Here is a 26,953-nt window from a genome sequence, read left to right as displayed (position 1 = left end):
TCTCTCTCCCCTCTTTTGACTCGCGCCGCTGCGTCCCTCGTGTTGTGTCGCTCCTTGGGCGAGAGCTACGGAGAATCGGATGTAACATTTTCTGTAGATGTCCGTGGATATATCATTTGCCTAATTCCGAGTCCGTATGAGAAAGTTACGCCTATTTTAAGAAATGACATCCGAATGACGCCTAGGCATATCGGATGCGGTCATACCAGCACTAAAGCACCGGATCCCATCAGAACTTCGAAGTTAAGCGTGCTTGGGAAGTCCTCGTATTGCATCCCTCCTTTTGGTCGTCTCTCTCTCCCCTCTTTTGACTCGCGCCGCTACGTCCCTCGTGTTGTGTCGCACTTGGGCGAGTGCTGCGGAGAATCGGATGTAACATTTTCTGTAGATGTCCGTGGATATATCATTTGCCTGATACCGAGTCCGTATGAGAAAGTTACGCCTATTTTAAGAAATGACATCCGAATGACGCCTAGGCATATCGGATGCGGTCATACCAGCACTCAAGCACCGGATCCCATCAAAACTTCGAAGTTAAGCGTGCTTGGGCGAGAGTAGTACTAGGATGGGTGACCTCCTGGGAAGTCCTCGTATTGCATCCCTCCTTTTTATCGTCTCTCTCTGCCCTCTTTTGACTCGCGCCGCTGCGTCCCTCGTGTTGTGTCGCTTGGGCGAGAGTAGTACTAGGATGGGTGACGTCCTGGGAAGTCCTCGTATTGCATCCCTCCTTTTTATCGTCTCTCTCTCCCCTCTTTTGACTCGCGCCGCTGCGTCCCTCGTGTTGTGTCGCTCCTTGGGCCTTTTTGTTGTCTCTCTCTCCCCTCTTTTGACTCGCGCCGCTGCGTCCCTCGTGTTGTGTCGCTCCTTGGGCGAGAGCTGCGGAGAATCGGATGTAACATTTTCTGTAGATGTCCGTGGATATATCATTTGCCTAATTCCGAGTCCGTATGAGAAAGTTACGCCTATTTTAAGAAATGACATCCGAATGACGCCTAGGCATATCGGATGCGGTCATACCAGCACTAAAGCACCGGATCCCATCAGAACTTCGAAGTTAAGCGTGCTTGGGAAGTCCTCGTATTGCATCCCTCCTTTTGGTCGTCTCTCTCTCCCCTCTTTTGACTCGCGCCGCTACGTCCCTCGTGTTGTGTCGCACTTGGGCGAGTGCTGCGGAGAATCGGATGTAACATTTTCTGTAGATGTCCGTGGATATATCATTTGCCTGATACCGAGTCCGTATGAGAAAGTTACGCCTATTTTAAGAAATGACATCCGAATGACGCCTAGGCATATCGGATGCGGTCATACCAGCACTAAAGCACCGGATCCCATCAGAACTTCGAAGTTAAGCGTGCTTGGGAAGTCCTCGTATTGCATCCCTCCTTTTGGTCGTCTCTCTCTCCCCTCTTTTGACTCGCGCCGCTGCGTCCCTCGTGTTGTGTCGCACTTGGGCGAGTGCTGCGGAGAATCGGATGTAACATTTTCTGTAGATGTCCGTGGATATATCATTTGCCTGATTCCGAGTCCGTATGAGAAAGTTACGCCTATTTTAAGAAATGACATCCGAATGACGCCTAGGCATATCGGATGCGGTCATACCAGCACTAAAGCACCGGATCCCATCAAAACTTCGAAGTTAAGCGTGCTTGGGCGAGAGTAGTACTAGGATGGGTGACCTCCTGGGAAGTCCTCGTATTGAATCCCTCCTTTTTGTCGTCTCTCTCTCCCCTCTTTTGACTCGCGCCGCTGCGTCCCTCGTGTTGTGTCGTGAATCCCTCCTTTTTGTCGTCTCTCTCTCCCCTCTTTTGACTCGCGCCGCTGCGTCCCTCGTGTTGTGTCGCTCCTTGGGCCTTTTTGTTGTCTCTCTCTCCCCTCTTTTGACTCGCGCCGCTGCGTCCCTCGTGTTGTGTCGCTCCTTGGGCGAGAGCTGCGGAGAATCGGATGTAACATTTTCTGTAGATGTCCGTGGATATATCATTTGCCTAATTCCGAGTCCGTATGAGAAAGTTACGCCTATTTTAAGAAATGACATCCGAATGACGCCTAGGCATATCGGATGCGGTCATACCAGCACTAAAGCACCGGATCCCATCAGAACTTCGAAGTTAAGCGTGCTTGGGAAGTCCTCGTATTGCATCCCTCCTTTTGGTCGTCTCTCTCTCCCCTCTTTTGACTCGCGCCGCTACGTCCCTCGTGTTGTGTCGCACTTGGGCGAGTGCTGCGGAGAATCGGATGTAACATTTTCTGTAGATGTCCGTGGATATATCATTTGCCTGATACCGAGTCCGTATGAGAAAGTTACGCCTATTTTAAGAAATGACATCCGAATGACGCCTAGGCATATCGGATGCGGTCATACCAGCACTCAAGCACCGGATCCCATCAAAACTTCGAAGTTAAGCGTGCTTGGGTGAGAGTAGTACTAGGATGGGTGACCTCCTGGGAAGTCCTCGTATTGCATCCCTCCTTTTTGTCGTCTCTCTCTCCCCTCTTTTGACTCGCGCCGCTGCGTCCCTCGTGTTGTGTCGCTCCTTGGGCCTTTTTGTTGTCTCTCTCTCCCCTCTTTTGACTCGCGCCGCTGCGTCCCTCGTGTTGTGTCGCTCCTGTCGTCTCTCTCTCCCCTCTTTTGACTCGCGCCGCTGCGTCCCTCGTGTTGTGTCGCTCCTTGGGCCTTTTTGTTGTCTCTCTCTCCCCTCTTTTGACTCGCGCCGCTGCGTCCCTCGTGTTGTGTCGCTCCTTGGGCGAGAGCTGCGGAGAATCGGATGTAACATTTTCTGTAGATGTCCGTGGATATATCATTTGCCTAATTCCGAGTCCGTATGAGAAAGTTACGCCTATTTTAAGAAATGACATCCGAATGACGCCTAGACATATCGGATGCGGTCATACCAGCACTAAAGCACCAGATCCCATCAGAACTTTGAAGTTAGGCGTGCTTGGGCGAGAGTAGTACTAGGATGGGTGACCTCCTGGGAAGTCCTCATATTGCATCCCTCCTTTTTGTCGTCTCTCTCGCCCCTCTTTTGACTCGCGCCGCTGCGTCCCTCGTGTTGTGTCGCTCCTTGGGCCTTTTTGTCGTCTCTCTCTCCCCTCTTTTGACTCGCGCCGCTGCGTCCCTCGTGTTGTGTCGCTCCTTGGGCGAGAGCTGCGGAGAATCGGATGTAAGATTTTCTGTAGATGTCCGTGGATATATCATTTGCCTGATTCCGAGTCCGTATGAGAAAGTTACGCCTATTTTAAGAAATGACATCCGAATGACGCCTACGCATATCGGATGTGATCATACCAGCACTAAAGCACCGGATCCCATCAGAACTCCGAAGTTAAGAGTGCTTCGGCGAGAGTAGTACTAGAATGGGTGACCTCCTGGGAAGTCCTCATGTTGCATCCCTCCTTTTTGTCGTCTCTCTCTCCCCTCTTTTGACTCGCGCCGCTGCGTCCCTCGTGTTGTGTCGTGAATCCCTCCTTTTTGTCGTCTCTCTCTCCCCTCTTTTGACTCGCGCCGCTGCGTCCCTCGTGTTGTGTCGCTCCTTGGGCCTTTTTGTTGTCTCTCTCTCCCCTCTTTTGACTCGCGCCGCTGCGTCCCTCGTGTTGTGTCGCTCCTTGGGCGAGAGCTGCGGAGAATCGGATGTAACATTTTCTGTAGATGTCCGTGGATATATCATTTGCCTAATTCCGAGTCCGTATGAGAAAGTTACGCCTATTTTAAGAAATGACATCCGAATGACGCCTAGGCATATCGGATGCGGTCATACCAGCACTAAAGCACCGGATCCCATCAGAACTTCGAAGTTAAGCGTGCTTGGGAAGTCCTCGTATTGCATCCCTCCTTTTGGTCGTCTCTCTCTCCCCTCTTTTGACTCGCGCCGCTACGTCCCTCGTGTTGTGTCGCACTTGGGCGAGTGCTGCGGAGAATCGGATGTAACATTTTCTGTAGATGTCCGTGGATATATCATTTGCCTGATACCGAGTCCGTATGAGAAAGTTACGCCTATTTTAAGAAATGACATCCGAATGACGCCTAGGCATATCGGATGCGGTCATACCAGCACTCAAGCACCGGATCCCATCAAAACTTCGAAGTTAAGCGTGCTTGGGTGAGAGTAGTACTAGGATGGGTGACCTCCTGGGAAGTCCTCGTATTGCATCCCTCCTTTTTGTCGTCTCTCTCTCCCCTCTTTTGACTCGCGCCGCTGCGTCCCTCGTGTTGTGTCGCTCCTTGGGCCTTTTTGTTGTCTCTCTCTCCCCTCTTTTGACTCGCGCCGCTGCGTCCCTCGTGTTGTGTCGCTCCTGTCGTCTCTCTCTCCCCTCTTTTGACTCGCGCCGCTGCGTCCCTCGTGTTGTGTCGCTCCTTGGGCCTTTTTGTTGTCTCTCTCTCCCCTCTTTTGACTCGCGCCGCTGCGTCCCTCGTGTTGTGTCGCTCCTTGGGCGAGAGCTGCGGAGAATCGGATGTAACATTTTCTGTAGATGTCCGTGGATATATCATTTGCCTAATTCCGAGTCCGTATGAGAAAGTTACGCCTATTTTAAGAAATGACATCCGAATGACGCCTAGACATATCGGATGCGGTCATACCAGCACTAAAGCACCAGATCCCATCAGAACTTTGAAGTTAGGCGTGCTTGGGCGAGAGTAGTACTAGGATGGGTGACCTCCTGGGAAGTCCTCATATTGCATCCCTCCTTTTTGTCGTCTCTCTCGCCCCTCTTTTGACTCGCGCCGCTGCGTCCCTCGTGTTGTGTCGCTCCTTGGGCCTTTTTGTCGTCTCTCTCTCCCCTCTTTTGACTCGCGCCGCTGCGTCCCTCGTGTTGTGTCGCTCCTTGGGCGAGAGCTGCGGAGAATCGGATGTAAGATTTTCTGTAGATGTCCGTGGATATATCATTTGCCTGATTCCGAGTCCGTATGAGAAAGTTACGCCTATTTTAAGAAATGACATCCGAATGACGCCTACGCATATCGGATGTGATCATACCAGCACTAAAGCACCGGATCCCATCAGAACTCCGAAGTTAAGAGTGCTTCGGCGAGAGTAGTACTAGAATGGGTGACCTCCTGGGAAGTCCTCATGTTGCATCCCTCCTTTTTGTCGTCTCTCTCTCCCCTCTTTTGACTCGCGCCGCTGCGTCCCTCGTGTTGTGTCGCTCCTTGGGCGAGAGCTGCGGAGAATCGGATGTAACATTTTCTGTAGATGTCCGTGGATATATCATTTGCCTGATTACGAGTCCGTATGAGAAAGTTACGCCTATTTTAAGAAATGACATCCGAATGACGCCTAGGCATATCGGATGCGGTCATACCAGCACTAAAGCACCGGATCCCATCAGAACTTCGAAGTAAAGCGTGCTTGGGCGAGAGTAGTACTAGGATGGGTGACCTCCTGGGAAGTCCTCGAATTGCATCCCTCCTTTTTGTCGTCTCTCTCTCCCCTCTTTTGACTCGCGCCGCTGCGTCCCTCGTGTTGTGTCGCTCCTTGGGCCGTTTTGTCGTCTCTCTCTCCCCTCTTTTGACTCGCACCGCTGCGTCCCTCGTGTTGTGTCGCTCCTTGGGCCTTTTTGTCGTCTCTCTCTCCCCTCTTTTGACTCGCGCCGCTGCGTCCCTCGTGTTGAGTCGCTCCTTGGGCGAGAGCTGCGGAGAATCGGATGTAACATTTTCTGTAGATGTCCGTGGATGTATCATCTGCCTGATTCCGAGTCCGTATGAGAAAGTTACGCCTATTTTAAGATATGACATCCGAATGACGCCTAGGCATATCGGATGCGATCATACCAGCACTAAAGCACCGGATCCCATCAGAACTCCGAAGTTAAGCAGGCTTGGGCGAGAGTAGTACTAGGATGGTCCGTATGAGAAAGTTATGCCTGTTTTAAGAAATGACATCCGAGGATGGGTGACCTCCTGGGAAGTCCTCGAATTGCATCCCTCCTTTTTGTCGTCTCTCTCTCCCCTCTTTTGACTCGCGCCGCTGCGTCCCTCGTGTTGTGTCGCTCCTTGGGCCGTTTTGTCGTCTCTCTCTCCCCTCTTTTGACTCGCACCGCTGCGTCCCTCGTGTTGTGTCGCTCCTTGGGCCTTTTTGTCGTCTCTCTCTCCCCTCTTTTGACTCGCGCCGCTGCGTCCCTCGTGTTGTGTCGCTCCTTGGGCGAGAGCTGCGGAGAATCGGATGTAACATTTTCTGTAGATGTCCGTGGATGTATCATCTGCCTGATTCCGAGTCCGTATGAGAAAGTTACGCCTATTTTAAGATATGACATCCGAATGACGCCTAGGCATATCGGATGCGGTCATACCACCACTAAAGCACCGGATCCCATCAGAACTCCGAAGTTAAGCGTGCTTGGGCGAGAGTAGTACTAGGATGGTCCGTATGAGAAAGTTATGCCTGTTTTAAGAAATGACATCCAAATGACGCCTAGACATATTGGATGCGATCATACCAGCACTAAAGCACCGGATCCCATCAGAACTCCGAAGTTAAGCGTGCTTGGGCGAGAGTAGTACTAGGATGGGTGATCTCCTAGGAAGTCCTCGTGTTGCATCCCTCCTTTTTGTCGACTCTCTCTCCCCTCTTTTGACTCGCGCCGCTGCGTCCGTCATGTTGTGTCGCTCCTTGGGCGAGAGCTGCGGAGAATCGGATGTAACATTTTCTGTAGATGTCCGTGGATATATCATTTGCCTGATTTCGAGTCCGTATGAGAAAGTTACGCCTATTTTAAGAAATGACATCCGAATGACGCCTAGGAATATCGGATGCGATCATACTAGCACTAAAGCACCAGATCCCATCAAAACTCCGAAGTTAAGCAGGCTTGGGCGAGAGTTGTACTAGGATGGTCTGCTGCGTCCCTCGTGTTGTGTCGCTCCTTGGGCGAGAGCTGCGGAGAATCGGATGTAACATTTTCTGTAGATGTCCGTGGATATATCATTTGCCTAATTCCGAGTCCGTATGAGAAAGTTACGCCTATTTTAAGAAATGACATCCGAATGACGCCTAGGCATATCGGATGCGGTCATACCAGCACTAAAGCACCGGATCCCATCAGAACTTCGAAGTAAAGCGTGCTTGGGCGAGAGTAGTACTAGGATGGGTGACCTCCTGGGAAGTCCTCGTGTTGCATCCCTCCTTTTTGTCGTCTCTCTCTCCCTTCTTTTGACTCGCGCCGCTGCGTCCCTCATGTTGTGTTGCATCCCTCATTTTTGTCGTCTCTCTCTCCCCTCTTTTGACTCGCGCCGCTACGTCCCTCGTGTTGTGTCGCTCCTTGGGCGAGAGCTGCGGAGAATCGGATGTAACATTTTCTGTAGATGTCCGTGGATATATGATTTGCCTGATTCCGATTCCGTATGAGAAAGTTACGCCTATTTTAAGAAATGACATCCGAATGACGCCTAGGCATATCGGATGCGGTCATACCAGCACTAAAGCACCGGATCCCATCAGAACTTCGAAGTAAAGCGTGCTTGGGCGAGAGTAGTACTAGGATGGGTGACCTCCTGGGAAGTCCTCGAATTGCATCCCTCCTTTTTGTCGTCTCTCTCTCCCCTGTTTTGACTCGCGCCGCTGCGTCCCTCGTGTTGTGTCGCTCCTTGGGCCTTTTTGTCGTCTCTCTCTCCCCTCTTTTGACTCGCACCGCTGCGTCCCTCGTGTTGTGTCGCTCCTTGGGCCTTTTTGTTGTCTCTCTCTCCCCTCTTTTGACTCGCGCCGCTGCGTCCCTCGTGTTGTGTCGCTCCTTGGGCGAGAGCTGCGGAGAATCGGATGTTACATTTTCTGTAGATGTCCGTGGATATATCATTTGCCTAATTCCGAGTCCGTATGAGAAAGTTACGCCTGTTTTAAGAAATGACATCCGAATGATGCCTAGACATATTGGATGCGATCATACCAGCACTAAAGCACCGGATCCCATCAGAACTCCGAAGTTAAGCGTGCTTGGGCGAGAGTAGTACTAGGATGGGTGATCTCCTAGGAAGTCCTCGTGTTGCATCCCTCCTTTTTGTCGACTCTCTCTCCCCTCTTTTGACTCGCGCCGCTGCGTCCGTCATGTTGTGTCGCTCCTTGGGCGAGAGCTGCGGAGAATCGGATGTAACATTTTCTGTAGATGTCCGTGGATATATCATTTGCCTGATTTCGAGTCCGTATGAGAAAGTTACGCCTATTTTAAGAAATGACATCCGAATGACGCCTAGGAATATCGGATGCGATCATACTAGCACTAAAGCACCAGATCCCATCAAAACTCCAAAGTTAAGCGTGCTTGGGCTAGAGTAGTACTAGGATGGGTGACCTCCTAGGAAGTCCTCGTGTTGCATCCCTCCTTTTTGTCGTCTCTCTCTCCCTTCTTTTGACTCGCGCCGCTGCGTCCCTCGTGTTGTGTTGCATCCCTCATTTTTGTCGTCTCTCTCTCCCCTCTTTTGACTCGCGCTGCTACGTCCCTCGTGTTGTGTCGCTCCTTGGGCGAGAGCTGCGGAGAATCGGATGTAACATTTTCTGTAGATGTCCGTGGATATATCATTTGCCTGATTCCGAGTCCGTATGAGAAAGTTACGCCTATTTTAAGAAATGACATCCGAATGACGCCTAGGCTTATTGGATGCGATCATACCAGCACTAAAGCACAGGATCCCATCAGAACTTCGAAGTTAAGCGTGCTAGGGTGAGAGTAGTACTAGGATGGGTGACCTCCTGGGAAGTCCTGGTGTTGCATCCCTCCTTTTGGTCGTCTCTCTCTCCCCTCTTTTGACTCGCGCCGCTGCGTCCCTCATGTTGTGTCGCTCCTTGGGCGAGAGCTGCGGAGAATCGGATATAACATTTTCTGTAGATGTCCGTGGATATATCATCTGACTGATTCCGAGTCCGTATGAGAAAGTTACGCCTATTTTAAGAAATGACATCCGAATGACGCCTAGACATATTGGATGCGATCATATCAGGACTAAAGCACCGGATCCCATCAGAACTCCGAAGTTAAGCGTGCTTGGGCGAGAGTAGTACTAGGATGGGTGATCTCCTGGGAAGTCCTCGTGTTGCATCCCTCCTTTTTGTCGTCTCTCTCTCCCCTCTTTTGACTCGCGCCGCTGCGTCCCTCATGTTGTGTCGCTCCTTGGGCGAGAGCTGCGGAGAATCGGATGTAACAAGAGTAGTACTAGGATGGGTGATCTCCTGGGAAGTCCTCGTGTTGCATCCCTCCTTTTTGTCGTCTCTCTCTCCCCTCTTTTGACTCGCGCCGCTGCGTCCCTCATGTTGTGTCGCTCCTTGGGCGAGAGCTGCGGAGAATCGGATGTAACATTTTCTGTAGATGTCCGTGGATATATCATTTACCTGATTCCGAGTCTGTATGAGAAAGTTACGCCTATTTTAAGAAATGACATCCGAACGACGCCTAGGCATATTGGATGCGATCATACTAGCACTATAGCACCGGATCCCATCAAAACTCCAAAGTTAAGCGTGCTTGGGCGAGAGTAGTACTAGGATGGGTGACCTCTTGGGAAGTCCTCGTGTTGCATCCCTCCTTTTTGTCGTCTCTCTCTCCCCTCTTTTGACTCGCGCCGCTGCGTCCCTCGTGTTGTGTTGCATCCCTCATTTTTGTCGTCTCTCTCTCCCCTCTTTTGACTTGCGCCGCTGCGTCCCTCGTGTTGTGTTGCATCCCTCATTTTTGTCGTCTCTCTCTCCCCTCTTTTGACTCGCGCCGCTACGTCCCTCGTGTTGTGTCGCTCCTTGGGCGAGAGCTGCGGAGAATCGGATGTAACATTTTCTGTAGATGTCCGTGGATATATCATTTGCCTGATTCCGAGTCCGTATGAGAAAGTTACGCCTATTTTAAGAAATGACATCCGAATGACGCCTAGGCATATCGGATGCGATCATACCAGCACTAAAGCACCGGATCCCATCAGAACTCCGAAGTTAAGCAGGCTTGGGCGAGAGTAGTACTAGGATGGTCCGCTGCGTCCCTCGTGTTGTGTCGCTCCTTGGGCGAGTGCTGCAGAGAATCGGATGTAACATTTTCTGTAGATGTCCGTGGATATATCATTTGCCTGATTGCGAGTCCGTATGAGAAAGTTACGCCTATTTTAAGAAATGACATCCGAATGACGCCTAGGCATATCGGATGCGATCATACCAGCACTAAAGCACCGGATCCCATCAGAACTCCGAAGTTAAGCGTGCTTGGGCGAGAGTAGTACTAGGATGGTCCGCTGCGTCCCTCGAGTTGTGTCGCTCCTTGGGCGAGTGCTGCGGAGAATCGGATGTAACATTTTCTGTAGATGTCCGTGGATATATCATCTGCCTGATTCCGAGTCCGTATGAGAAAGTTACGCCTATTTTAAGAAATGACATCCGAATGACGCCTAGGCATATCGGATGCGATCATACCAGCACTAAAGCACCGGATCCCATCAGAACTCCGAAGTTAAGCGTGCTTGGGCGAGAGTAATACTAGGATGGTCCGCCGCGTCCCTCGTGTTGTGTCGCTCCTTGGGCGAGTGCTGCAGAGAATCGGATGTAACATTTTCTGTAGATGTCCGTGGATATATCATTTGCCTGATTCCGAGTCCGTATGAGAAAGTTACGCCTATTTTTAGAAATGACATCCGAATGACGCCTGGGCATATCAGATGCGATCATACCAGCACTAAAGCACCGGATCCCATCAGAACTCCGAAGTTAAGCGTGCTTGGGCGAGAGTAGTACTAGGATGGTCCGCTGCGTCCCTCGTGTTGTGTCGCTCCTTGGGCGAGTGCTGCGGAGAATCGGATGTAACATTTTCTGTAGATGTCCGTGGATATATCATTTGCCTGATTCCGAGTCCGTATGAGAAAGTTACGCCTATTTTAAGAAATGACATCCGAATGACGCCTAGGCATATCGGATGCGATCATACTAGCACTAAAGCACCGGATCCCATCAAAACTCCAAAGTTAAGCGTGCTTGGGCGAGAGTAGTACTAGGATGGGTGACCTCCTAGGAAGTCCTCGTGTTGCATCCTTCTTTTGGTCCTCTCTCTCTCCCCTCTTTTGACTCGCGCCGCTGCGTCCCTCGTATTGTGTTGCATCCCTCATTTTTGTCGTCTCTCTCTCCCCTCTTTTGACTCGCGCCGCTACGTCCCTCGTGTTGTGTCGCTCCTTGGGCGAGAGCTGCGGAGAATCGGATGTAACATTTTCTGTAGATGTTCGTGGATATATCATTTGCCTGATTCCGAGTCCGTATGAGAAAGTTACGCCTATTTTAAGAAATGACATCCGAATGACGCCTAGGCATATCGGATGCGATCATACCAGCACTAAAGCACCGGATCCCATCAGAACTCCGAAGTTAAGCGTGCTTGGGCGAGAGTAGTACTAGGATGGTCCGCTGCGTCCCTCGAGTTGTGTCGCTCCTTGGGCGAGTGCTGCGGAGAATCGGATGTAACATTTTCTGTAGATGTCCGTGGATATATCATCTGCCTGATTCCGAGTCCGTATGAGAAAGTTACGCCTATTTTAAGAAATGACATCCGAATGACGCCTAGGCATATCGGATGCGATCATACCAGCACTAAAGCACCGGATCCCATCAGAACTCCGAAGTTAAGCGTGCTTGGGCGAGAGTAGTACTAGGATGGTCCGCCGCGTCCCTCGTGTTGTGTCACTCCTTGGGCGAGTGCTGCAGAGAATCGGATGTAACATTTTCTGTAGATGTCCGTGGATATATCATTTGCCTGATTCCGAGTCCGTATGAGAAAGTTACGCCTATTTTTAGAAATGACATCCGAATGACGCCTGGGCATATCAGATGCGATCATACCAGCACTAAAGCACCGGATCCCATCAGAACTCCGAAGTTAAGCATGCTTGGGCGAGAGTAGTACTAGGATGGTCCGCTGCGTCCCTCGTGTTGTGTCGCTCCTTGGGCGAGTGCTGCGGAGAATCGGATGTAACATTTTCTGTAGATGTCCGTGGATATATCATTTGCCTGATTCCGAGTCCGTATGAGAAAGTTACGCCTATTTTAAGAAATGACATCCGAATGACGCCTAGGCATATCGGATGCGATCATACCAGCACTAAAGCACCGGATCCCATTAGAACTCCGGAGTTAAGCGTGCTTGGACGAGAGTAGTACTAGGATTGGTGACCTCCTGGGAAGTCCTCGTGTTGCATCCCTCCTTTTTGTCGTCTCTCTCTCCCCTCTTTTAACTCCCGCCGCTGCGTCCCTCGTGTTGTGTCGCTCCTTGGGCGAGAGCTGCGGAGAATCGGATGTAACATTTTCTGTAGATGTCCGTGGATATATCATCTGCCTGATTCCGAGTCCGTATGAGAAAGTTACGCCTATTTTAAGAAATGACATCCGAATGACGCCGAGGCATATCGGATGCGATCATACCAGCACTAAAGCACCGGATCCCATCAGAACTCCGAAGTTAAGCAGGCTTGGGCGAGAGTAGTACTAGGATGGTCCGCTGCGTCCCTCGTGTTGTGTCGCTCCTTGGGCGAGTGCTGCAGAGAATCGGATGTAACATTTTCTGTAGATGTCCGTGGATATATCATTTGCCTGATTCCGAGTCCGTATGAGAAAGTTACGTCTGTTTTAAGAAATGACATCCGAATGACGCCTGGGCATATCAGATGCGATCATACCAGCACTAAAGCATCGGATCCCATAAGAACTCCGAAGTTAAGCGTGCTTGAGCGAGAGTAGTACTAGGATGGGTGACCTCTAGATGTCCGTGGATATATATCATTTGCCTGATTCTTAGTCCGTATGAGAAAGTTACGCCTATTTTAAGAAATGACATCCGAATGACGCCTAGGCATATCGGATGCGATCATACCAGCACTAAAGCACCGGATCCCATCAGAACTCCGAAGTTAAGCAGGCTTGGGCGAGAGTAGTACTAGGATGGTCCGCTGCGTCCCTCGTGTTGTGTCGCTCCTTGGGCGAGTGCTGCAGAGAATCGGATGTAACATTTTCTGTAGATGTCCGTGGATATATCATTTGCCTGATTCCGAGTCCGTATGAGAAAGTTACGTCTGTTTTAAGAAATGACATCCGAATGACGCCTGGGCATATCAGATGCGATCATACCAGCACTAAAGCATCGGATCCCATAAGAACTCCGAAGTTAAGCGTGCTTGAGCGAGAGTAGTACTAGGATGGGTGACCTCTAGATGTCCGTGGATATATATCATTTGCCTGATTCTTAGTCCGTATGAGAAAGTTACGCCTATTTTAAGAAATGACATCCGAATGACGCCTAGGCATATCGGATGCGATCATACCAGCACTAAAGCACCGGATCCCATCAGAACTCCGAAGTTAAGCGTGCTTGGGCGAGAGTAGTACTAGGATGGTCCGCTGCGTCCCTCGTGTTGTGTCGCTCCTTGGGCGAGTGCTGCGGAGAATCGGATGTAACATTTTCTGTAGATGTCCGTGGATATATCATTTGCCTGATTCCGAGTCCGTATGAGAAAGTTACGCCTATTTTAAGGAATGACATCCGAATGACGCCTAGGCATATTGGATGCGATCATACCAGCAATAAAGCATCGGATCCCATCAGAACTCCGAAGTTAAGCGTGCTTGGGCGAGAGTAGTACTAGGATGGTCCGCTGCGTCCCTCGTGTTGTGTCGCTCCTTGGGCGAGTGCTGCGGAGAATCGGATGTAACATTTTCTGTAGATGTCCGTGGATATATCATTTGCCTGATTCCGAGTCCGTATGAGAAAGTTACGCCTATTTTAAGAAATGACATCCGAATGACGCCTAGGCATATCGGATGCGATCATACCAGCACTAAAGCACCGGATCCCATTAGAACTCCGGAGTTAAGCGTGCTTGGGCGAGAGTAGTACTAGGATTGGTGACCTCCTGGGAAGTCCTCGTGTTGCATCCCTCCTTTTTGTCGTCTCTCTCTCCCCTCTTTTAACTCCCGCCGCTGCGTCCCTCGTGTTGTGTCGCTCCTTGGGCGAGAGCTGCGGAGAATCGGATGTAACATTTTCTGTAGATGTCCGTGGATATATCATCTGCCTGATTCCGAGTCCGTATGAGAAAGTTACGCCTACTTTAAGAAATGACATCCGAATGACGCCGAGGCATATCGGATGCGATCATACCAGCACTAAAGCACCGGATCCCATCAGAACTCCGAAGTTAAGCAGGCTTGGGCGAGAGTAGTACTAGGATGGTCCGCTGCGTCCCTCGTGTTGTGTCGCTCCTTGGGCGAGTGCTGCAGAGAATCGGATGTAACATTTTCTGTAGATGTCCGTGGATATATCATTTGCCTGATTCCGAGTCCGTATGAGAAAGTTACGTCTGTTTTAAGAAATGACATCCGAATGACGCCTGGGCATATCAGATGCGATCATACCAGCACTAAAGCATCGGATCCCATAAGAACTCCGAAGTTAAGCGTGCTTGAGCGAGAGTAGTACTAGGATGGGTGACCTCTAGATGTCCGTGGATATATATCATTTGCCTGATTCTTAGTCCGTATGAGAAAGTTACGCCTATTTTAAGAAATGACATCCGAATGACGCCTAGGCATATCGGATGCGATCATACCAGCACTAAAGCACCGGATCCCATCAGAACTCCGAAGTTAAGCGTGCTTGGGCGAGAGTAGTACTAGGATGGTCCGCTGCGTCCCTCGTGTTGTGTCGCTCCTTGGGCGAGTGCTGCGGAGAATCGGATGTAACATTTTCTGTAGATGTCCGTGGATATATCATTTGCCTGATTCCGAGTCCGTATGAGAAAGTTACGCCTATTTTAAGGAATGACATCCGAATGACGCCTAGGCATATTGGATGCGATCATACCAGCAATAAAGCATCGGATCCCATCAGAACTCCGAAGTTAAGCGTGCTTGGGCGAGAGTAGTACTAGGATGGTCCGCTGCGTCCCTCGTGTTGTGTCGCTCCTTGGGCGAGTGCTGCGGAGAATCGGATGTAACATTTTCTGTAGATGTCCGTGGATATATCATTTGCCTGATTCCGAGTCCGTATGAGAAAGTTACGCCTATTTTAAGAAATGACATCCGAATGACGCCTAGGCATATCGGATGCGATCATACCAGCACTAAAGCACCGGATCCCATCAGAACTCCGAAGTTAAGCGTGCTTGGGCGAGAGTAGTACTAGGATGGTCCGCTGCGTCCCTCGTGTTGTGTCGCTCCTTGGGCGAGTGCTGCGGAGAATCGGATGTAACATTTTCTGTAGATGTCCGTGGATATATCATTTGCCTGATTCCGAGTCCGTATGAGAAAGTTACGCCTATTTTAAGGAATGACATCCGAATGACGCCTAGGCATATTGGATGCGATCATACCAGCAATAAAGCATCGGATCCCATCAGAACTCCGAAGTTAAGCGTGCTTGGGCGAGAGTAGTACTAGGATGGTCCGCTGCGTCCCTCGTGTTGTGTCGCTCCTTGGGCGAGTGCTGCGGAGAATCGGATGTAACATTTTCTGTAGATGTCCGTGGATATATCATTTGCCTGATTCCGAGTCCGTATGAGAAAGTTACGCCTATTTTAAGAAATGACATCCGAATGACGCCTAGGCATATCGGATGCGATCATACCAGCCCTAAAGCACCGGATCCCATTAGAACTCCGGAGTTAAGCGTGCTTGGGCGAGAGTAGTACTAGGATTGGTGACCTCCTGGGAAGTCCTCGTGTTGCATCCCTCCTTTTTGTCGTCTCTCTCTCCCCTCTTTTAACTCCCGCCGCTGCGTCCCTCGTGTTGTGTCGCTCCTTGGGCGAGAGCTGCGGAGAATCGGATGTAACATTTTCTGTAGATGTCCGTGGATCTATCATCTGCCTGATTCCGAGTCCGTATGAGAAAGTTACGCCTATTTTAAGAAATGACATCCGAATGACGCCGAGGCATATCGGATGCGATCATACCAGCACTAAAGCACCGGATCCCATCAGAACTCCGAAATTAAGCAGGCTTGGGCGAGAGTAGTACTAGGATGGTCCGCTGCGTCCCTCGTGTTGTGTCGCTCCTTGGGCGAGTGCTGCAGAGAATCGGATGTAACATTTTTTGTAGATGTCCGTGGATATATCATTTGCCTGATTCCGAGTCCGTATGAGAAAGTTACGTCTGTTTTAAGAAATGACATCCGAATGACGCCTGGGCATATCCGATGCGATCATACCAGCACTAAAGCATCGGATCCCATAAGAACTCCGAAGTTAAGCGTGCTTGAGCGAGAGTAGTACTAGGATGGGTGACCTCTAGATGTCCGTGGATATGTATCATTTGCCTGATTCTTAGTCCGTATGAGAAAGTTACGCCTATTTTAAGAAATGACATCCGAATGACGCCTAGGCATATCGGATGCGATCATACCAGCACTAAAGCACCGGATCCCATCAGAACTCCGAAGTTAAGCGTGCTTGGGCGAGAGTAGTACTAGGATGGTCCGCTGCGTCCCTCGTGTTGTGTCGCTCCTTGGGCGAGTGCTGCGGAGAATCGGATGTAACATTTTCTGTAGATGTCCGTGGATATATCATTTGCCTGATTCCGAGTCCGTATGAGAAAGTTACGCCTATTTTAAGAAATGACATCCGAATGACGCCTAGGCATATCGGATGCGATCATACCAGCACTAAAGCACCGGATTCCATCAGAACTCCGAAGTTAAGCGTGCTTGGGCGAGAGTAGTACTAGGATGGTCCGCTGCGTCCCTCGAGTTGTGTCGCTCCTTGGGCGAGTGCTGCGGAGAATCGGATGTAACATTTTCTGTAGATGTCCGTGGATATATCATCTGCCTGATTCCGAGTCCGTATGAGAAAGTTACGCCTATTTTAAGAAATGACATCCGAATGACGCCTAGGCATATCGGATGCGATCATACCAGCACTAAAGCACCGGATCCCATCAGAACTCCGAAGTTAAGCGTGCTTGGGCGAGAGTAATACTAGGATGGTCCGCCGCGTCCCTCGTGTTGTGTCGCTCCTTGGGCGAGTGCTGCGGAGAATCGGATGTAACATTTTCTGTAGATGTCCGTGGATATATCATTTGCCTGATTCCGAGTCCGTATGAGAAAGTTACGCCTATTTTTAGAAATGACATCCGAATGACGCCTGGGCATATCAGATGCGATCATACCAGCACTAAAGCACCGGATCCCATCAGAACTCCGAAGTTAAGCGTGCTTGGGCGAGAGTAGTACTAGGATGGTCCGCTGCGTCCCTCGTGTTGTGTCGCTCCTTGGGCGAGTGCTGCGGAGAATCGGATGTAACATTTTCTGTAGATGTCCGTGGATATATCATTTGCCTGATTCCGAGTCCGTATGAGAAAGTTACGCCTATTTTAAGGAATGACATCCGAATGACGCCTAGGCATATTGGATGCGATCATACCAGCAATAAAGCATCGGATCCCATCAGAACTCCGAAGTTAAGCGTGCTTGGGCGAGAGTAGTACTAGGATGGTCCGCTGCGTCCCTCGTGTTGTGTCGCTCCTTGGGCGAGTGCTGCGGAGAATCGGATGTAACATTTTCTGTAGATGTCCGTGGATATATCATTTGCCTGATTCCGAGTCCGTATGAGAAAGTTACGCCTATTTTAAGAAATGACATCCGAATGACGCCTAGGCATATCGGATGCGATCATACCAGCACTAAAGCACCGGATCCCATTAGAACTCCGGAGTTAAGCGTGCTTGGGCGAGAGTAGTACTAGGATTGGTGACCTCCTGGGAAGTCCTCGTGTTGCATCCCTCCTTTTTGTCGGCTCTCTCTCCCCTCTTTTAACTCCCGCCGCTGCGTCCCTCGTGTTGTGTCGCTCCTTGGGCGAGAGCTGCGGAGAATCGGATGTAACATTTTCTGTAGATGTCCGTGGATATATCATCTGCCTGATTCCGAGTCCGTATGAGAAAGTTACGCCTATTTTAAGAAATGACATCCGAATGACGCCGAGGCATATCGGATGCGATCATACCAGCACTAAAGCACCGGATCCCATCAGAACTCCGAAGTTAAGCAGGCTTGGGCGAGAGTAGTACTAGGATGGTCCGCTGCGTCCCTCGTGTTGTGTCGCTCCTTGGGCGAGTGCTGCAGAGAATCGGATGTAACATTTTCTGTAGATGTCCGTGGATATATCATTTGCCTGATTCCGAGTCCGTATGAGAAAGTTACGTCTGTTTTAAGAAATGACATCCGAATGACGCCTGGGCATATCAGATGCGATCATACCAGCACTAAAGCATCGGATCCCATAAGAACTCCGAAGTTAAGCGTGCTTGAGCGAGAGTAGTACTAGGATGGGTGACCTCTAGATGTCCGTGGATATATATCATTTGCCTGATTCTTAGTCCGTATGAGAAAGTTACGCCTATTTTAAGAAATGACATCCGAATGACGCCTAGGCATATCGGATGCGATCATACCAGCACTAAAGCACCGGATCCCATCAGAACTCCGAAGTTAAGCGTGCTTGGGCGAGAGTAGTACTAGGATGGTCCGCTGCGTCCCTCGTGTTGTGTCGCTCCTTGGGCGAGTGCTGCGGAGAATCGGATGTAACATTTTCTGTAGATGTCCGTGGATATATCATTTGCCTGATTCCGAGTCCGTATGAGAAAGTTACGCCTATTTTAAGGAATGACATCCGAATGACGCCTAGGCATATTGGATGCGATCATACCAGCAATAAAGCATCGGATCCCATCAGAACTCCGAAGTTAAGCGTGCTTGGGCGAGAGTAGTACTAGGATGGTCCGCTGCGTCCCTCGTGTTGTGTCGCTCCTTGGGCGAGTGCTGCGGAGAATCGGATGTAACATTTTCTGTAGATGTCCGTGGATATATCATTTGCCTGATTCCGAGTCCGTATGAGAAAGTTACGCCTATTTTAAGAAATGACATCCGAATGACGCCTAGGCATATCGGATGCGATCATACCAGCACTAAAGCACCGGATTCCATCAGAACTCCGAAGTTAAGCGTGCTTGGGCGAGAGTAGTACTAGGATGGTCCGCTGCGTCCCTCGAGTTGTGTCGCTCCTTGGGCGAGTGCTGCGGAGAATCGGATGTAACATTTTCTGTAGATGTCCGTGGATATATCATCTGCCTGATTCCGAGTCCGTATGAGAAAGTTACGCCTATTTTAAGAAATGACATCCGAATGACGCCTAGGCATATCGGATGCGATCATACCAGCACTAAAGCACCGGATCCCATCAGAACTCCGAAGTTAAGCGTGCTTGGGCGAGAGTAATACTAGGATGGTCCGCCGCGTCCCTCGTGTTGTGTCGATCCTTGGGCGAGTGCTGCAGAGAATCGGATGTAACATTTTCTGTAGATGTCCGTGGATATATCATTTGCCTGATTCCGAGTCCGTATGAGAAAGTTACGCCTATTTTTAGAAATGACATCCGAATGACGCCTGGGCATATCAGATGCGATCATACCAGCACTAAAGCACCGGATCCCATCAGAACTCCGAAGTTAAGCGTGCTTGGGCGAGAGTAGTACTAGGATGGTCCGCTGCGTCCCTCGTGTTGTGTCGCTCCTTGGGCGAGTGCTGCGGAGAATCGGATGTAACATTTTCTGTAGATGTCCGTGGATATATCATTTGCCTGATTCCGAGTCCGTATGAGAAAGTTACGCCTATTTTAAGAAATGACATCCGAATGACGCCTAGGCATATCGGATGCGATCATACTAGCACTAAAGCACCGGATCCCATCAAAACTCCAAAGTTAAGCGTGCTTGGGCGAGAGTAGTATTAGGATGGGTGACCTCCTAGGAAGTCCTCGTGTTGCATCCTTCTTTTGGTCCTCTCTCTCTCCCCTCTTTTGACTCGCGCCGCTGCGTCCCTCGTATTGTGTTGCATCCCTCATTTTTGTCGTCTCTCTCTCCCCTCTTTTGACTCGCGCCGCTACGTCCCTCGTGTTGTGTCGCTCCTTGGGCGAGAGCTGCGGAGAATCGGATGTAACATTTTCTGTAGATGTTCGTGGATATATCATTTGCCTGATTCCGAGTCCGTATGAGAAAGTTACGCCTATTTTAAGAAATGACATCCGAATGACGCCTAGGCATATCGGATGCGATCATACCAGCACTAAAGCACCGGATCCCATCAGAACTCCGAAGTTAAGCGTGCTTGGGCGAGAGTAGTACTAGGATGGTCCGCTGCGTCCCTCGTGTTGTGTCGCTCCTTGGGCGAGTGCTGCGGAGAATCGGATGTAACATTTTCTGTAGATGTCCGTGGATATATCATTTGCCTGATTCCGAGTCCGTATGAGAAAGTTACGCCTATTTTAAGAAATGACATCCGAATGATGCCTAGGCATATCGGATGCGATCATACCAGCACTAAAGCACCGGATCCCATTAGAACTCCGGAGTTAAGCGTGCTTGGGCGAGACTAGTACTAGGATTGGTGACCTCCTGGGAAGTCCTCGTGTTGCATCCCTCCTTTTTGTCGTCTCTCTCTCCCCTCTTTTAACTCGCGCCGCTGCGTCCCTCGTGTTGTGTCGCTCCTTGGGCGAGAGCTGCGGAGAATCGGATGTAACATTTTCTGTAGATGTCCGTGGATATATCATCTGCCTGATTCCGAGTCCGTATGAGAAAGTTACGCCTATTTTAAGAAATGACATCCGAATGACGCCGAGGCATATCGGATGCGATCATACCAGCACTAAAGCACCGGATCCCATCAGAACTCCGAAGTTAAGCAGGCTTGGGCGAGAGTAGTACTAGGATGGTCCGCTGCGTCCCTCGTGTTGTGTCGCTCCTTGGGCGAGTGCTGCAGAGAATCGGATGTAACATTTTCTGTAGATGTCCGTGGATATATCATTTGCCTGATTCCGAGTCCGTATGAGAAAGTTACGTCTGTTTTAAGAAATGACATCCGAATGACGCCTGGGCATATCAGATGCGATCATACCAGCACTAAAGCATCGGATCCCATAAGAACTCCGAAGTTAAGCGTGCTTGAGCGAGAGTAGTACTAGGATGGGTGACCTCTAGATGTCCGTGGATATATATCATTTGCCTGATTCTTAGTCCGTATGAGAAAGTTACGCCTATTTTAAGAAATGACATCCGAATGACGCCTAGGCATATCGGATGCGATCATACCAGCACTAAAGCACCGGATCCCATCAGAACTCCGAAGTTAAGCGTGCTTGGGCGAGAGTAGTACTAGGATGGTCCGCTGCGTCACTCGTGTTGTGTCGCTCCTTGGGCGAGTGCTGCGGAGAATCGGATGTAACATTTTCTGTAGATGTCCGTGGATATATCATTTGCCTGATTCCGAGTCCGTATGAGAAAGTTACGCCTATTTTAAGGAATGACATCCGAATGACGCCTAGGCATATTGGATGCGATCATACCAGCAATAAAGCATCGGATCCCATCAGAACTCAGAAGTTAAGCGTGCTTGGGCGAGAGTAGTACTAGGATGGTCCGCTGCGTCCCTCGTGTTGTGTCGCTCCTTGGGCGAGTGCTGCGGAGAATCGGATGTAACATTTTCTGTAGATGTCCGTGGATATATCATTTGCCTGATTCCGAGTCCGTATGAGAAAGTTACGCCTATTTTAAGAAATGACATCCGAATGACGCCTAGGCATATCGGATGCGATCATACTAGCACTAAAGCACCGGATCCCATCAAAACTCCAAAGTTATGCGTGCTTGGGCGAGAGTAGTATTAGGATGGGTGACTTCCTGGGAAGTCCTCGTGTTGCATCCTTCTTTTGGTCCTCTCTCTCTCCCCTCTTTTGACTCGCGCCGCTGCGTCCCTCGTGTTGTGTTGCATCCCTCATTTTTGTCGTCTCTCTCTCCCCTCTTTTGACTCGCGCCGCTACGTCCCTCGTGTTGTGTCGCTCCTTGGGCGAGAGCTGCGGAGAATCGGATGTAACATTTTCTGTAGATGTTCGTGGATATATCATTTGTCTGATTCCGAGTCCGTATGAGAAAGTTACGCCTATTTTAAGAAATGACATCCGAATGACGCCTAGGCATATCGGATGCGATCATACCAGCACTAAAGCACCGGATCCCATCAGAACTCCGAAGTTAAGCAGGCTTTGGCGAGAGTAGTACTAGGATGGTCCGCTGCGTCCCTCGTGTTGTGTCGCTCCTTGGGCGAGTGCTGCAGAGAATCGGATGTAACATTTTCTGTAGATGTCCGTGGATATATCATTTGCCTGATTCCGAGTCCGTATGAGAAAGTTACGTCTGTTTTAAGAAATGACATCCGAATGACGCCTGGGCATATCAGATGCGATCATACCAGCACTAAAGCATCGGATCCCATAAGAACTCCGAAGTTAAGCGTGCTTGAGCGAGAGTAGTACTAGGATGGGTGACCTCTAGATGTCCGTGGATATATATCATTTGCCTGATTCTTAGTCCGTATGAGAAAGTTACGCCTATTTTAAGAAATGACATCCGAATGACGCCTAGGCATATCGGATGCGATCATACCAGCACTAAAGCACCGGATCCCATCAGAACTCCGAAGTTAAGCGTGCTTGGGCGAGAGTAGTACTAGGATGGTCCGCTGCGTCCCTCGTGTTGTGTCGCTCCTTGGGCGAGTGCTGCGGAGAATCGGATGTAACATTTTCTGTAGATGTCCGTGGATATAACATTTGCCTGATTCCGAGTCCGTATGAGAAAGTTACGCCTATTTTAAGGAATGACATCCGAATGACGCCTAGGCATATTGGATGCGATCATACCAGCAATAAAGCATCGGATCCCATCAGAACTCCGAAGTTAAGCGTGCTTGGGCGAGAGTAGTACTAGGATGGTCCGCTGCGTCCCTCGTGTTGTGTCGCTCCTTGGGCGAGTGCTGCGGAGAATCGGATGTAACATTTTCTGTAGATGTCCGTGGATATATCATTTGCCTGATTCCGAGTCCGTATGAGAAAGTTACGCCTATTTTAAGAAATGACATCCGAATGACGCCTAGGCATATCGGATGCGATCATACTAGCACTAAAGCACCGGATCCCATCAAAACTCCGAAGTTAAGCGTGCTTGGGCGAGAGTAGTACTAGGATGGTCCGTTGCGTCCCTCGAGTTGTGTCGCTCCTTGGGCGAGTGCTGCGGAGAATCGGATGTAACATTTTCTGTAGATGTCCGTGGATATATCATCTGCCTGATTCCGAGTCCGTATGAGAAAGTTACGCCTATTTTAAGAAATGACATCCGAATGACGCCTAGGCATATCGGATGCGATCATACCAGCACTAAAGCACCGGATCCCATCAGAACTCCGAAGTTAAGCGTGCTTGGGCGAGAGTAGTACTAGGATGGTCCGCCGCGTCCCTCGTGTTGTGTCACTCCTTGGGCGAGTGCTGCAGAGAATCGGATGTAAGATTTTCTGTAGATGTCCGTGGATATATCATTTGCCTGATTCCGAGTCCGTATGAGAAAGTTACGTCTGTTTTAAGAAATGACATCCGAATGACGCCTGGGCATATCAGATGCGATCATACCAGCACTAAAGCATCGGATCCCATAAGAACTCCGAAGTTAAGCGTGCTTGAGCGAGAGTAGTACTAGGATGGGTGACCTCTAGATGTCCGTGGATATATATCATTTGCCTGATTCTTAGTCCGTATGAGAAAGTTACGCCTATTTTAAGAAATGACATCCGAATGACGCCTAGGCATATCGGATGCGATCATACCAGCACTAAAGCACCGGATCCCATCAGAACTCCGAAGTTAAGCGTGCTTGGGCGAGAGTAGTACTAGGATGGTCCGCTGCGTCCCTCGTGTTGTGTCGCTCCTTGGGCGAGTGCTGCGGAGAATCGGATGTAACATTTTCTGTAGATGTCCGTGGATATATCATTTGCCTGATTCCGAGTCCGTATGAGAAAGTTACGCCTATTTTAAGGAATGACATCCGAATGACGCCTAGGCATATTGGATGCGATCATACCAGCAATAAAGCATCGGATCCTACCAGAACTTCGAAGTTAAGCGTGCTTGGGCGAGAGTAGTACTAGGATGGGTGACCTCCTAGGAAGTCCCCGTGTTGCAACCCTCCTTTTTGTCGTCTATCTCCCCTCTAGGGAATCGGATGTAACATTTTCTATACATGTCCGTGGATATATCATTTGCCTCATTCCGAGTCCTTGTCGTCTATCTCCCCTCTGGGGATTAAGCGTGCTTGGGCGAGAGTAGTACTAGGATGGGTGACCTCCTAGGAAGTCCCCGTGTTGCAACCCTCCTTTTTGTCGTCTATCTCCCCTCTAGGGAATCGGATGTAACATTTTCTATACATGTCCGTGGATATATCATTTGCCTCATTCCGAGTCCTTGTCGTCTATCTCCCCTCTGGGGAATCAGATGTAACATTTTCTATAGATGTCCGTGGATATATCATTTGTCTGATTCCGAGTCCGTATGAGAAAGTTACGCCTATTTTAAGAAATGACATCCGAATGACGCCTAAGCATGTCGGATGCGATCATACCAGCACTGAAGCATCGGATCCCATCAGAACTCCGAAGTAGGATGGGTGACCTCCTGTGAAGTCCTCGTGTTGCATCACTCTTTTTTGTCTCTCTCTCCCCCCTTTTGAGTCGCGCCGCTGCGTCCCTCGTGTTGTGTCGCCCATTGTGCGAGAGCTGGGGTGAATCGGCTGTAACATTTTCTGGAGATGTCCGTGGATATATCTTTTGCCTGATTCCGAGTCCGTATGAGAAAGTTACGCCTATTTTAAGAAATGACATCCGAATGACGCCTAGGCATATCGGATGCGATCATACCAGCACTAAAGCACCGGATCCCATCAGAACTCCGAAGTTAAGCGTGCTTGGGCGAGAGTAGTACTAGGATGGTCCGCGGCGTCCCTCGTGTTGTGTCGCTCCTTGGGCGAGTGCTGCGGAGAATCGGATGTAACATTTTCTGTAGATGTCCGTGGATATATCATTTGCCTGATTCCGAGTCCGTATGAGAAAGTCCGAATGAAGCCTAGGGATGTCCGATGTGATCATACCAGCACTAAAGCACCTGATCCCATCAGAACTACGAAGTTAAGCCTGCTTGGGCGAGAGTAGTACTAGGATGGGTGACCTCCTGGGAAGTCCTCATGTTGCATCCCTCCTTTTTGTCTCCATCTCCCCCCTTTTGACTCGCGCTGCTGCGTCCCTCGTGTTGTGTCGCCCCTTGGGCGAGAGCTGGGGAGAATCGGATGTAACATTTTCTGTAGATGTCCGTATGAGAAAGTTACGCCTATTTTAAGAAATGACATCCGAATGACGCCTAGGCATATCGGATGCGATCATACCAGCACTAAAGCACTGGATCCCATCAGAACTCCGAAGTTAAGCGTGCTTGGGCGAGAGTAGTACTAGGATGGGTGACCTACTCCGAAGTTAAGCGTGCTTGGGCGAGAGTAGTACTAGGATGGGTGACCTACTGGGAAATCCTCGTGTTGCATCCCTCCTTTTTGTCGTCTCTCTCTCCCCCCTTTTGACTCGCGCCGCTGCGTCCCTCGTGTTGTGTCGCTCCGGATGTAACATTTTCTGTAGATGTGCGTGCATCTATCATTTGCCTGATTCCGATTCCGTATGAGAAAGTTACGCCTATTTTAAGAAATGACACCCGAATGACGCCTAAGCATATCGGATGTGATCATACGAGCACTAAAGCACCGTATCCTTAGAACTTCGAAGTTAAGCATGCTTGGGCGAGAGTAGTACTAGGATGGGTGACCTCCTGGAAAGTCCTCGTGTTGCATCCCTTCTTTTTGTCGTCTCTCTCTCCCCTATTTTGACTCGCGCCGCTGCGTCCCTCGTGTTGTGTCGCTCCTTGGGCGAGAGCTGGGGAGAATCGTATGTAACATTTTCTGTAGATGTCCGTGGATATATCATTTGCCTTATTCTGAGTCCGTATGAGAAAGTTACGCCTATTTTAAGAAATGACTTCCGAATGATGCCTAGGCATGTCGGATGCGATCATACCAGCACTAAAGCATCAGATCCCATCAGAACTCCGAAGTTAAGCTTGCTTGGGCGAGAGTAGTACTAGGATGGGTGACCTCCTAGGAAGTCCTCGTGTTGCATCCCTCCTTTTTGTCTCTCTCTCTCCCCCCTTTTGACTCGCGCCGCTTCGTCCCTCGTGCTGTGTCGCCCCTAGGGCAAGAGCTGCGGAGAATCGGATGTAACGTTTTCTGTAGATGTCCGTGGATATATCATTTGCCTGATTCCGAGTCCGTATGAGAAAGTCCGAATGACGCCTAGACTTGTCGGACGTTATCATACCAGCACTAAAGCACCGGATCCCATCAGAACTCCGAAGTTAAGCGTGCTTGGGCGAGAGTAGTACTAAGATGGGTGACCCCCTCTTTTGACTCGCGCCGCAGTGTCCCTCGTGTTGTGTCGTGCCGCTGCGTCCCTCGTATTGTGTCGCCCCTTGGGTGAGAGCTGGGGAGATTCGGATGTAACATTTTCTGTAGATGTCCGGATGTAACATTTTCTGTAGATGTCCGTGGATATATCATTTGCCTGATTCCGAGTCTGTATGAGAAAGTTACGCCTATTTTAAGAAATGACATCCGAATGACGCCTAAGCATGTCGGATGCGATCATACCAGCACTAAAGCATCGGATCCCATCAGAACTCCGAAGTAGGATGGGTGACCTCCTGTGAAGTCCTCGTGTTGCATCACTCTTTTTTGTCTCTCTCTCCCCCCTTTTGAGTCGCGCCGCTGCGTCCCTCGTGTTGTGTCGCCCCTTGTGCGAGAGCTAGGGTGAATCGGCTGTAACATTTTCTGGAGATGTCCGTGGATATATCTTTTGCCTGATTCCGAGTCCGTATGAGAAAGTTACGCCTATTTTAAGAAATGACATCCGAATGACGCCTAGGCATATCGGATGCGATCATACCAGCACTAAAGCACCGGATCCCATCAGAACTCCGAAGTTAAGCGTGCTTGGGCGAGAGTAGTACTAGGATGGTCCGCTGCGTCCCTCGTGTTGTGTCGCTCCTTGGGCGAGTGCTGCGGAGAATCGG

At 49.9% G+C, this 26,953-nt stretch overlaps 28 non-coding genes and 52 pseudogenes across 28 annotated transcripts; all 80 read left to right on the top strand.

Annotated features, from left to right (window-relative positions):
- The first annotated feature begins 483 nt into the window (after positions 1-483).
- LOC127756134 (5S ribosomal RNA) lies at positions 484-602 on the top strand. Its single transcript, XR_008013173.1, has one exon. It is a non-coding gene; the product is annotated as a 5S ribosomal RNA (ribosomal RNA).
- Positions 603-1,585: 983 nt separating this feature from the next.
- LOC127755971 (5S ribosomal RNA) lies at positions 1,586-1,704 on the top strand. The gene has a single exon (XR_008013088.1). It is a non-coding gene; the product is annotated as a 5S ribosomal RNA (ribosomal RNA).
- A 641-nt stretch (positions 1,705-2,345) lies between these two features.
- Positions 2,346-2,464, top strand: LOC127756161 (5S ribosomal RNA). The gene has a single exon (XR_008013197.1). It is a non-coding gene; the product is annotated as a 5S ribosomal RNA (ribosomal RNA).
- Positions 2,465-2,875: 411 nt separating this feature from the next.
- On the top strand, positions 2,876-2,994 carry LOC127755969 (5S ribosomal RNA). Its single transcript, XR_008013086.1, has one exon. It is a non-coding gene; the product is annotated as a 5S ribosomal RNA (ribosomal RNA).
- A 278-nt stretch (positions 2,995-3,272) lies between these two features.
- On the top strand, positions 3,273-3,391 carry LOC127756152 (5S ribosomal RNA). Its single transcript, XR_008013189.1, has one exon. It is a non-coding gene; the product is annotated as a 5S ribosomal RNA (ribosomal RNA).
- A 641-nt stretch (positions 3,392-4,032) lies between these two features.
- LOC127756159 (5S ribosomal RNA) lies at positions 4,033-4,151 on the top strand. Its single transcript, XR_008013196.1, has one exon. It is a non-coding gene; the product is annotated as a 5S ribosomal RNA (ribosomal RNA).
- Positions 4,152-4,562: 411 nt separating this feature from the next.
- On the top strand, positions 4,563-4,681 carry LOC127755968 (5S ribosomal RNA). Its single transcript, XR_008013085.1, has one exon. It is a non-coding gene; the product is annotated as a 5S ribosomal RNA (ribosomal RNA).
- A 278-nt stretch (positions 4,682-4,959) lies between these two features.
- Positions 4,960-5,078, top strand: LOC127756151 (5S ribosomal RNA). The gene has a single exon (XR_008013188.1). It is a non-coding gene; the product is annotated as a 5S ribosomal RNA (ribosomal RNA).
- Positions 5,079-5,284: 206 nt separating this feature from the next.
- On the top strand, positions 5,285-5,403 carry LOC127756099 (5S ribosomal RNA). Its single transcript, XR_008013141.1, has one exon. It is a non-coding gene; the product is annotated as a 5S ribosomal RNA (ribosomal RNA).
- Positions 5,404-5,753: 350 nt separating this feature from the next.
- LOC127755999 (5S ribosomal RNA) lies at positions 5,754-5,921 on the top strand (annotated as a pseudogene).
- A 350-nt stretch (positions 5,922-6,271) lies between these two features.
- On the top strand, positions 6,272-6,386 carry LOC127756072 (5S ribosomal RNA; annotated as a pseudogene).
- A 32-nt stretch (positions 6,387-6,418) lies between these two features.
- On the top strand, positions 6,419-6,537 carry LOC127756077 (5S ribosomal RNA). The gene has a single exon (XR_008013122.1). It is a non-coding gene; the product is annotated as a 5S ribosomal RNA (ribosomal RNA).
- A 460-nt stretch (positions 6,538-6,997) lies between these two features.
- Positions 6,998-7,116, top strand: LOC127755989 (5S ribosomal RNA). The gene has a single exon (XR_008013103.1). It is a non-coding gene; the product is annotated as a 5S ribosomal RNA (ribosomal RNA).
- Positions 7,117-7,392: 276 nt separating this feature from the next.
- Positions 7,393-7,511, top strand: LOC127756088 (5S ribosomal RNA). The gene has a single exon (XR_008013130.1). It is a non-coding gene; the product is annotated as a 5S ribosomal RNA (ribosomal RNA).
- A 350-nt stretch (positions 7,512-7,861) lies between these two features.
- LOC127755959 (5S ribosomal RNA) lies at positions 7,862-7,980 on the top strand. Its single transcript, XR_008013076.1, has one exon. It is a non-coding gene; the product is annotated as a 5S ribosomal RNA (ribosomal RNA).
- A 206-nt stretch (positions 7,981-8,186) lies between these two features.
- Positions 8,187-8,305, top strand: LOC127755982 (5S ribosomal RNA). The gene has a single exon (XR_008013096.1). It is a non-coding gene; the product is annotated as a 5S ribosomal RNA (ribosomal RNA).
- Positions 8,306-8,581: 276 nt separating this feature from the next.
- Positions 8,582-8,700, top strand: LOC127755966 (5S ribosomal RNA). The gene has a single exon (XR_008013083.1). It is a non-coding gene; the product is annotated as a 5S ribosomal RNA (ribosomal RNA).
- Positions 8,701-8,906: 206 nt separating this feature from the next.
- Positions 8,907-9,025, top strand: LOC127756035 (5S ribosomal RNA). The gene has a single exon (XR_008013118.1). It is a non-coding gene; the product is annotated as a 5S ribosomal RNA (ribosomal RNA).
- A 358-nt stretch (positions 9,026-9,383) lies between these two features.
- On the top strand, positions 9,384-9,502 carry LOC127756145 (5S ribosomal RNA). The gene has a single exon (XR_008013182.1). It is a non-coding gene; the product is annotated as a 5S ribosomal RNA (ribosomal RNA).
- A 346-nt stretch (positions 9,503-9,848) lies between these two features.
- LOC127756062 (5S ribosomal RNA) lies at positions 9,849-9,961 on the top strand (annotated as a pseudogene).
- Positions 9,962-10,102: 141 nt separating this feature from the next.
- LOC127756032 (5S ribosomal RNA) lies at positions 10,103-10,215 on the top strand (annotated as a pseudogene).
- Positions 10,216-10,356: 141 nt separating this feature from the next.
- LOC127756038 (5S ribosomal RNA) lies at positions 10,357-10,469 on the top strand (annotated as a pseudogene).
- Positions 10,470-10,610: 141 nt separating this feature from the next.
- Positions 10,611-10,723, top strand: LOC127756015 (5S ribosomal RNA; annotated as a pseudogene).
- Positions 10,724-10,864: 141 nt separating this feature from the next.
- Positions 10,865-10,983, top strand: LOC127756150 (5S ribosomal RNA). The gene has a single exon (XR_008013187.1). It is a non-coding gene; the product is annotated as a 5S ribosomal RNA (ribosomal RNA).
- Positions 10,984-11,258: 275 nt separating this feature from the next.
- Positions 11,259-11,371, top strand: LOC127756031 (5S ribosomal RNA; annotated as a pseudogene).
- Positions 11,372-11,512: 141 nt separating this feature from the next.
- Positions 11,513-11,625, top strand: LOC127756029 (5S ribosomal RNA; annotated as a pseudogene).
- Positions 11,626-11,766: 141 nt separating this feature from the next.
- Positions 11,767-11,879, top strand: LOC127756034 (5S ribosomal RNA; annotated as a pseudogene).
- Positions 11,880-12,020: 141 nt separating this feature from the next.
- On the top strand, positions 12,021-12,139 carry LOC127756139 (5S ribosomal RNA). The gene has a single exon (XR_008013177.1). It is a non-coding gene; the product is annotated as a 5S ribosomal RNA (ribosomal RNA).
- Positions 12,140-12,345: 206 nt separating this feature from the next.
- Positions 12,346-12,458, top strand: LOC127756061 (5S ribosomal RNA; annotated as a pseudogene).
- Positions 12,459-12,599: 141 nt separating this feature from the next.
- LOC127756070 (5S ribosomal RNA) lies at positions 12,600-12,715 on the top strand (annotated as a pseudogene).
- Positions 12,716-12,793: 78 nt separating this feature from the next.
- On the top strand, positions 12,794-12,906 carry LOC127756060 (5S ribosomal RNA; annotated as a pseudogene).
- A 141-nt stretch (positions 12,907-13,047) lies between these two features.
- LOC127756068 (5S ribosomal RNA) lies at positions 13,048-13,163 on the top strand (annotated as a pseudogene).
- A 78-nt stretch (positions 13,164-13,241) lies between these two features.
- Positions 13,242-13,354, top strand: LOC127756027 (5S ribosomal RNA; annotated as a pseudogene).
- A 141-nt stretch (positions 13,355-13,495) lies between these two features.
- On the top strand, positions 13,496-13,608 carry LOC127756055 (5S ribosomal RNA; annotated as a pseudogene).
- A 141-nt stretch (positions 13,609-13,749) lies between these two features.
- LOC127756080 (5S ribosomal RNA) lies at positions 13,750-13,868 on the top strand. The gene has a single exon (XR_008013123.1). It is a non-coding gene; the product is annotated as a 5S ribosomal RNA (ribosomal RNA).
- A 206-nt stretch (positions 13,869-14,074) lies between these two features.
- On the top strand, positions 14,075-14,187 carry LOC127756058 (5S ribosomal RNA; annotated as a pseudogene).
- A 141-nt stretch (positions 14,188-14,328) lies between these two features.
- LOC127756067 (5S ribosomal RNA) lies at positions 14,329-14,444 on the top strand (annotated as a pseudogene).
- A 78-nt stretch (positions 14,445-14,522) lies between these two features.
- LOC127756026 (5S ribosomal RNA) lies at positions 14,523-14,635 on the top strand (annotated as a pseudogene).
- Positions 14,636-14,776: 141 nt separating this feature from the next.
- LOC127756054 (5S ribosomal RNA) lies at positions 14,777-14,889 on the top strand (annotated as a pseudogene).
- Positions 14,890-15,030: 141 nt separating this feature from the next.
- Positions 15,031-15,143, top strand: LOC127756025 (5S ribosomal RNA; annotated as a pseudogene).
- A 141-nt stretch (positions 15,144-15,284) lies between these two features.
- LOC127756052 (5S ribosomal RNA) lies at positions 15,285-15,397 on the top strand (annotated as a pseudogene).
- A 141-nt stretch (positions 15,398-15,538) lies between these two features.
- Positions 15,539-15,657, top strand: LOC127756154 (5S ribosomal RNA). The gene has a single exon (XR_008013191.1). It is a non-coding gene; the product is annotated as a 5S ribosomal RNA (ribosomal RNA).
- A 206-nt stretch (positions 15,658-15,863) lies between these two features.
- LOC127756074 (5S ribosomal RNA) lies at positions 15,864-15,976 on the top strand (annotated as a pseudogene).
- A 141-nt stretch (positions 15,977-16,117) lies between these two features.
- Positions 16,118-16,235, top strand: LOC127756045 (5S ribosomal RNA; annotated as a pseudogene).
- Positions 16,236-16,311: 76 nt separating this feature from the next.
- LOC127756023 (5S ribosomal RNA) lies at positions 16,312-16,424 on the top strand (annotated as a pseudogene).
- A 141-nt stretch (positions 16,425-16,565) lies between these two features.
- On the top strand, positions 16,566-16,678 carry LOC127756041 (5S ribosomal RNA; annotated as a pseudogene).
- A 141-nt stretch (positions 16,679-16,819) lies between these two features.
- Positions 16,820-16,932, top strand: LOC127756036 (5S ribosomal RNA; annotated as a pseudogene).
- Positions 16,933-17,073: 141 nt separating this feature from the next.
- Positions 17,074-17,186, top strand: LOC127756014 (5S ribosomal RNA; annotated as a pseudogene).
- Positions 17,187-17,327: 141 nt separating this feature from the next.
- On the top strand, positions 17,328-17,440 carry LOC127756051 (5S ribosomal RNA; annotated as a pseudogene).
- A 141-nt stretch (positions 17,441-17,581) lies between these two features.
- On the top strand, positions 17,582-17,700 carry LOC127756071 (5S ribosomal RNA). The gene has a single exon (XR_008013121.1). It is a non-coding gene; the product is annotated as a 5S ribosomal RNA (ribosomal RNA).
- Positions 17,701-17,906: 206 nt separating this feature from the next.
- Positions 17,907-18,019, top strand: LOC127756057 (5S ribosomal RNA; annotated as a pseudogene).
- A 141-nt stretch (positions 18,020-18,160) lies between these two features.
- LOC127756066 (5S ribosomal RNA) lies at positions 18,161-18,276 on the top strand (annotated as a pseudogene).
- Positions 18,277-18,354: 78 nt separating this feature from the next.
- On the top strand, positions 18,355-18,467 carry LOC127756022 (5S ribosomal RNA; annotated as a pseudogene).
- Positions 18,468-18,608: 141 nt separating this feature from the next.
- Positions 18,609-18,721, top strand: LOC127756050 (5S ribosomal RNA; annotated as a pseudogene).
- Positions 18,722-18,862: 141 nt separating this feature from the next.
- On the top strand, positions 18,863-18,975 carry LOC127756040 (5S ribosomal RNA; annotated as a pseudogene).
- Positions 18,976-19,116: 141 nt separating this feature from the next.
- LOC127756039 (5S ribosomal RNA) lies at positions 19,117-19,229 on the top strand (annotated as a pseudogene).
- Positions 19,230-19,370: 141 nt separating this feature from the next.
- On the top strand, positions 19,371-19,483 carry LOC127756013 (5S ribosomal RNA; annotated as a pseudogene).
- A 141-nt stretch (positions 19,484-19,624) lies between these two features.
- Positions 19,625-19,743, top strand: LOC127755975 (5S ribosomal RNA). The gene has a single exon (XR_008013090.1). It is a non-coding gene; the product is annotated as a 5S ribosomal RNA (ribosomal RNA).
- Positions 19,744-20,018: 275 nt separating this feature from the next.
- LOC127756020 (5S ribosomal RNA) lies at positions 20,019-20,131 on the top strand (annotated as a pseudogene).
- A 141-nt stretch (positions 20,132-20,272) lies between these two features.
- Positions 20,273-20,391, top strand: LOC127756136 (5S ribosomal RNA). The gene has a single exon (XR_008013175.1). It is a non-coding gene; the product is annotated as a 5S ribosomal RNA (ribosomal RNA).
- A 206-nt stretch (positions 20,392-20,597) lies between these two features.
- LOC127756056 (5S ribosomal RNA) lies at positions 20,598-20,710 on the top strand (annotated as a pseudogene).
- Positions 20,711-20,851: 141 nt separating this feature from the next.
- On the top strand, positions 20,852-20,967 carry LOC127756065 (5S ribosomal RNA; annotated as a pseudogene).
- A 78-nt stretch (positions 20,968-21,045) lies between these two features.
- LOC127756030 (5S ribosomal RNA) lies at positions 21,046-21,158 on the top strand (annotated as a pseudogene).
- Positions 21,159-21,299: 141 nt separating this feature from the next.
- LOC127756075 (5S ribosomal RNA) lies at positions 21,300-21,412 on the top strand (annotated as a pseudogene).
- A 141-nt stretch (positions 21,413-21,553) lies between these two features.
- Positions 21,554-21,672, top strand: LOC127755991 (5S ribosomal RNA). Its single transcript, XR_008013105.1, has one exon. It is a non-coding gene; the product is annotated as a 5S ribosomal RNA (ribosomal RNA).
- Positions 21,673-21,947: 275 nt separating this feature from the next.
- On the top strand, positions 21,948-22,060 carry LOC127756078 (5S ribosomal RNA; annotated as a pseudogene).
- Positions 22,061-22,201: 141 nt separating this feature from the next.
- On the top strand, positions 22,202-22,317 carry LOC127756064 (5S ribosomal RNA; annotated as a pseudogene).
- A 78-nt stretch (positions 22,318-22,395) lies between these two features.
- Positions 22,396-22,508, top strand: LOC127756019 (5S ribosomal RNA; annotated as a pseudogene).
- Positions 22,509-22,649: 141 nt separating this feature from the next.
- LOC127756049 (5S ribosomal RNA) lies at positions 22,650-22,762 on the top strand (annotated as a pseudogene).
- A 141-nt stretch (positions 22,763-22,903) lies between these two features.
- On the top strand, positions 22,904-23,016 carry LOC127756073 (5S ribosomal RNA; annotated as a pseudogene).
- A 141-nt stretch (positions 23,017-23,157) lies between these two features.
- On the top strand, positions 23,158-23,270 carry LOC127756028 (5S ribosomal RNA; annotated as a pseudogene).
- Positions 23,271-23,411: 141 nt separating this feature from the next.
- On the top strand, positions 23,412-23,527 carry LOC127756063 (5S ribosomal RNA; annotated as a pseudogene).
- Positions 23,528-23,605: 78 nt separating this feature from the next.
- On the top strand, positions 23,606-23,718 carry LOC127756018 (5S ribosomal RNA; annotated as a pseudogene).
- A 141-nt stretch (positions 23,719-23,859) lies between these two features.
- On the top strand, positions 23,860-23,978 carry LOC127755997 (5S ribosomal RNA). Its single transcript, XR_008013111.1, has one exon. It is a non-coding gene; the product is annotated as a 5S ribosomal RNA (ribosomal RNA).
- Positions 23,979-24,691: 713 nt separating this feature from the next.
- Positions 24,692-24,804, top strand: LOC127756009 (5S ribosomal RNA; annotated as a pseudogene).
- Positions 24,805-24,921: 117 nt separating this feature from the next.
- On the top strand, positions 24,922-25,040 carry LOC127755998 (5S ribosomal RNA). The gene has a single exon (XR_008013112.1). It is a non-coding gene; the product is annotated as a 5S ribosomal RNA (ribosomal RNA).
- A 525-nt stretch (positions 25,041-25,565) lies between these two features.
- LOC127756002 (5S ribosomal RNA) lies at positions 25,566-25,682 on the top strand (annotated as a pseudogene).
- A 206-nt stretch (positions 25,683-25,888) lies between these two features.
- Positions 25,889-26,007, top strand: LOC127756148 (5S ribosomal RNA). The gene has a single exon (XR_008013185.1). It is a non-coding gene; the product is annotated as a 5S ribosomal RNA (ribosomal RNA).
- A 181-nt stretch (positions 26,008-26,188) lies between these two features.
- Positions 26,189-26,309, top strand: LOC127756008 (5S ribosomal RNA; annotated as a pseudogene).
- Positions 26,310-26,812: 503 nt separating this feature from the next.
- On the top strand, positions 26,813-26,925 carry LOC127756017 (5S ribosomal RNA; annotated as a pseudogene).
- Positions 26,926-26,953: the final 28 nt, after the last annotated feature.

Source organism: Oryza glaberrima, chromosome 11 (assembly GCF_000147395.1).
Source record: "Oryza glaberrima chromosome 11, OglaRS2, whole genome shotgun sequence".
Classification (NCBI taxonomy): Eukaryota; Viridiplantae; Streptophyta; class Magnoliopsida; order Poales; family Poaceae; genus Oryza; species Oryza glaberrima.
The sequence above is the reverse complement of the archived record's forward strand: the minus strand, read 5'-3'. Positions and strand labels throughout refer to the sequence as shown.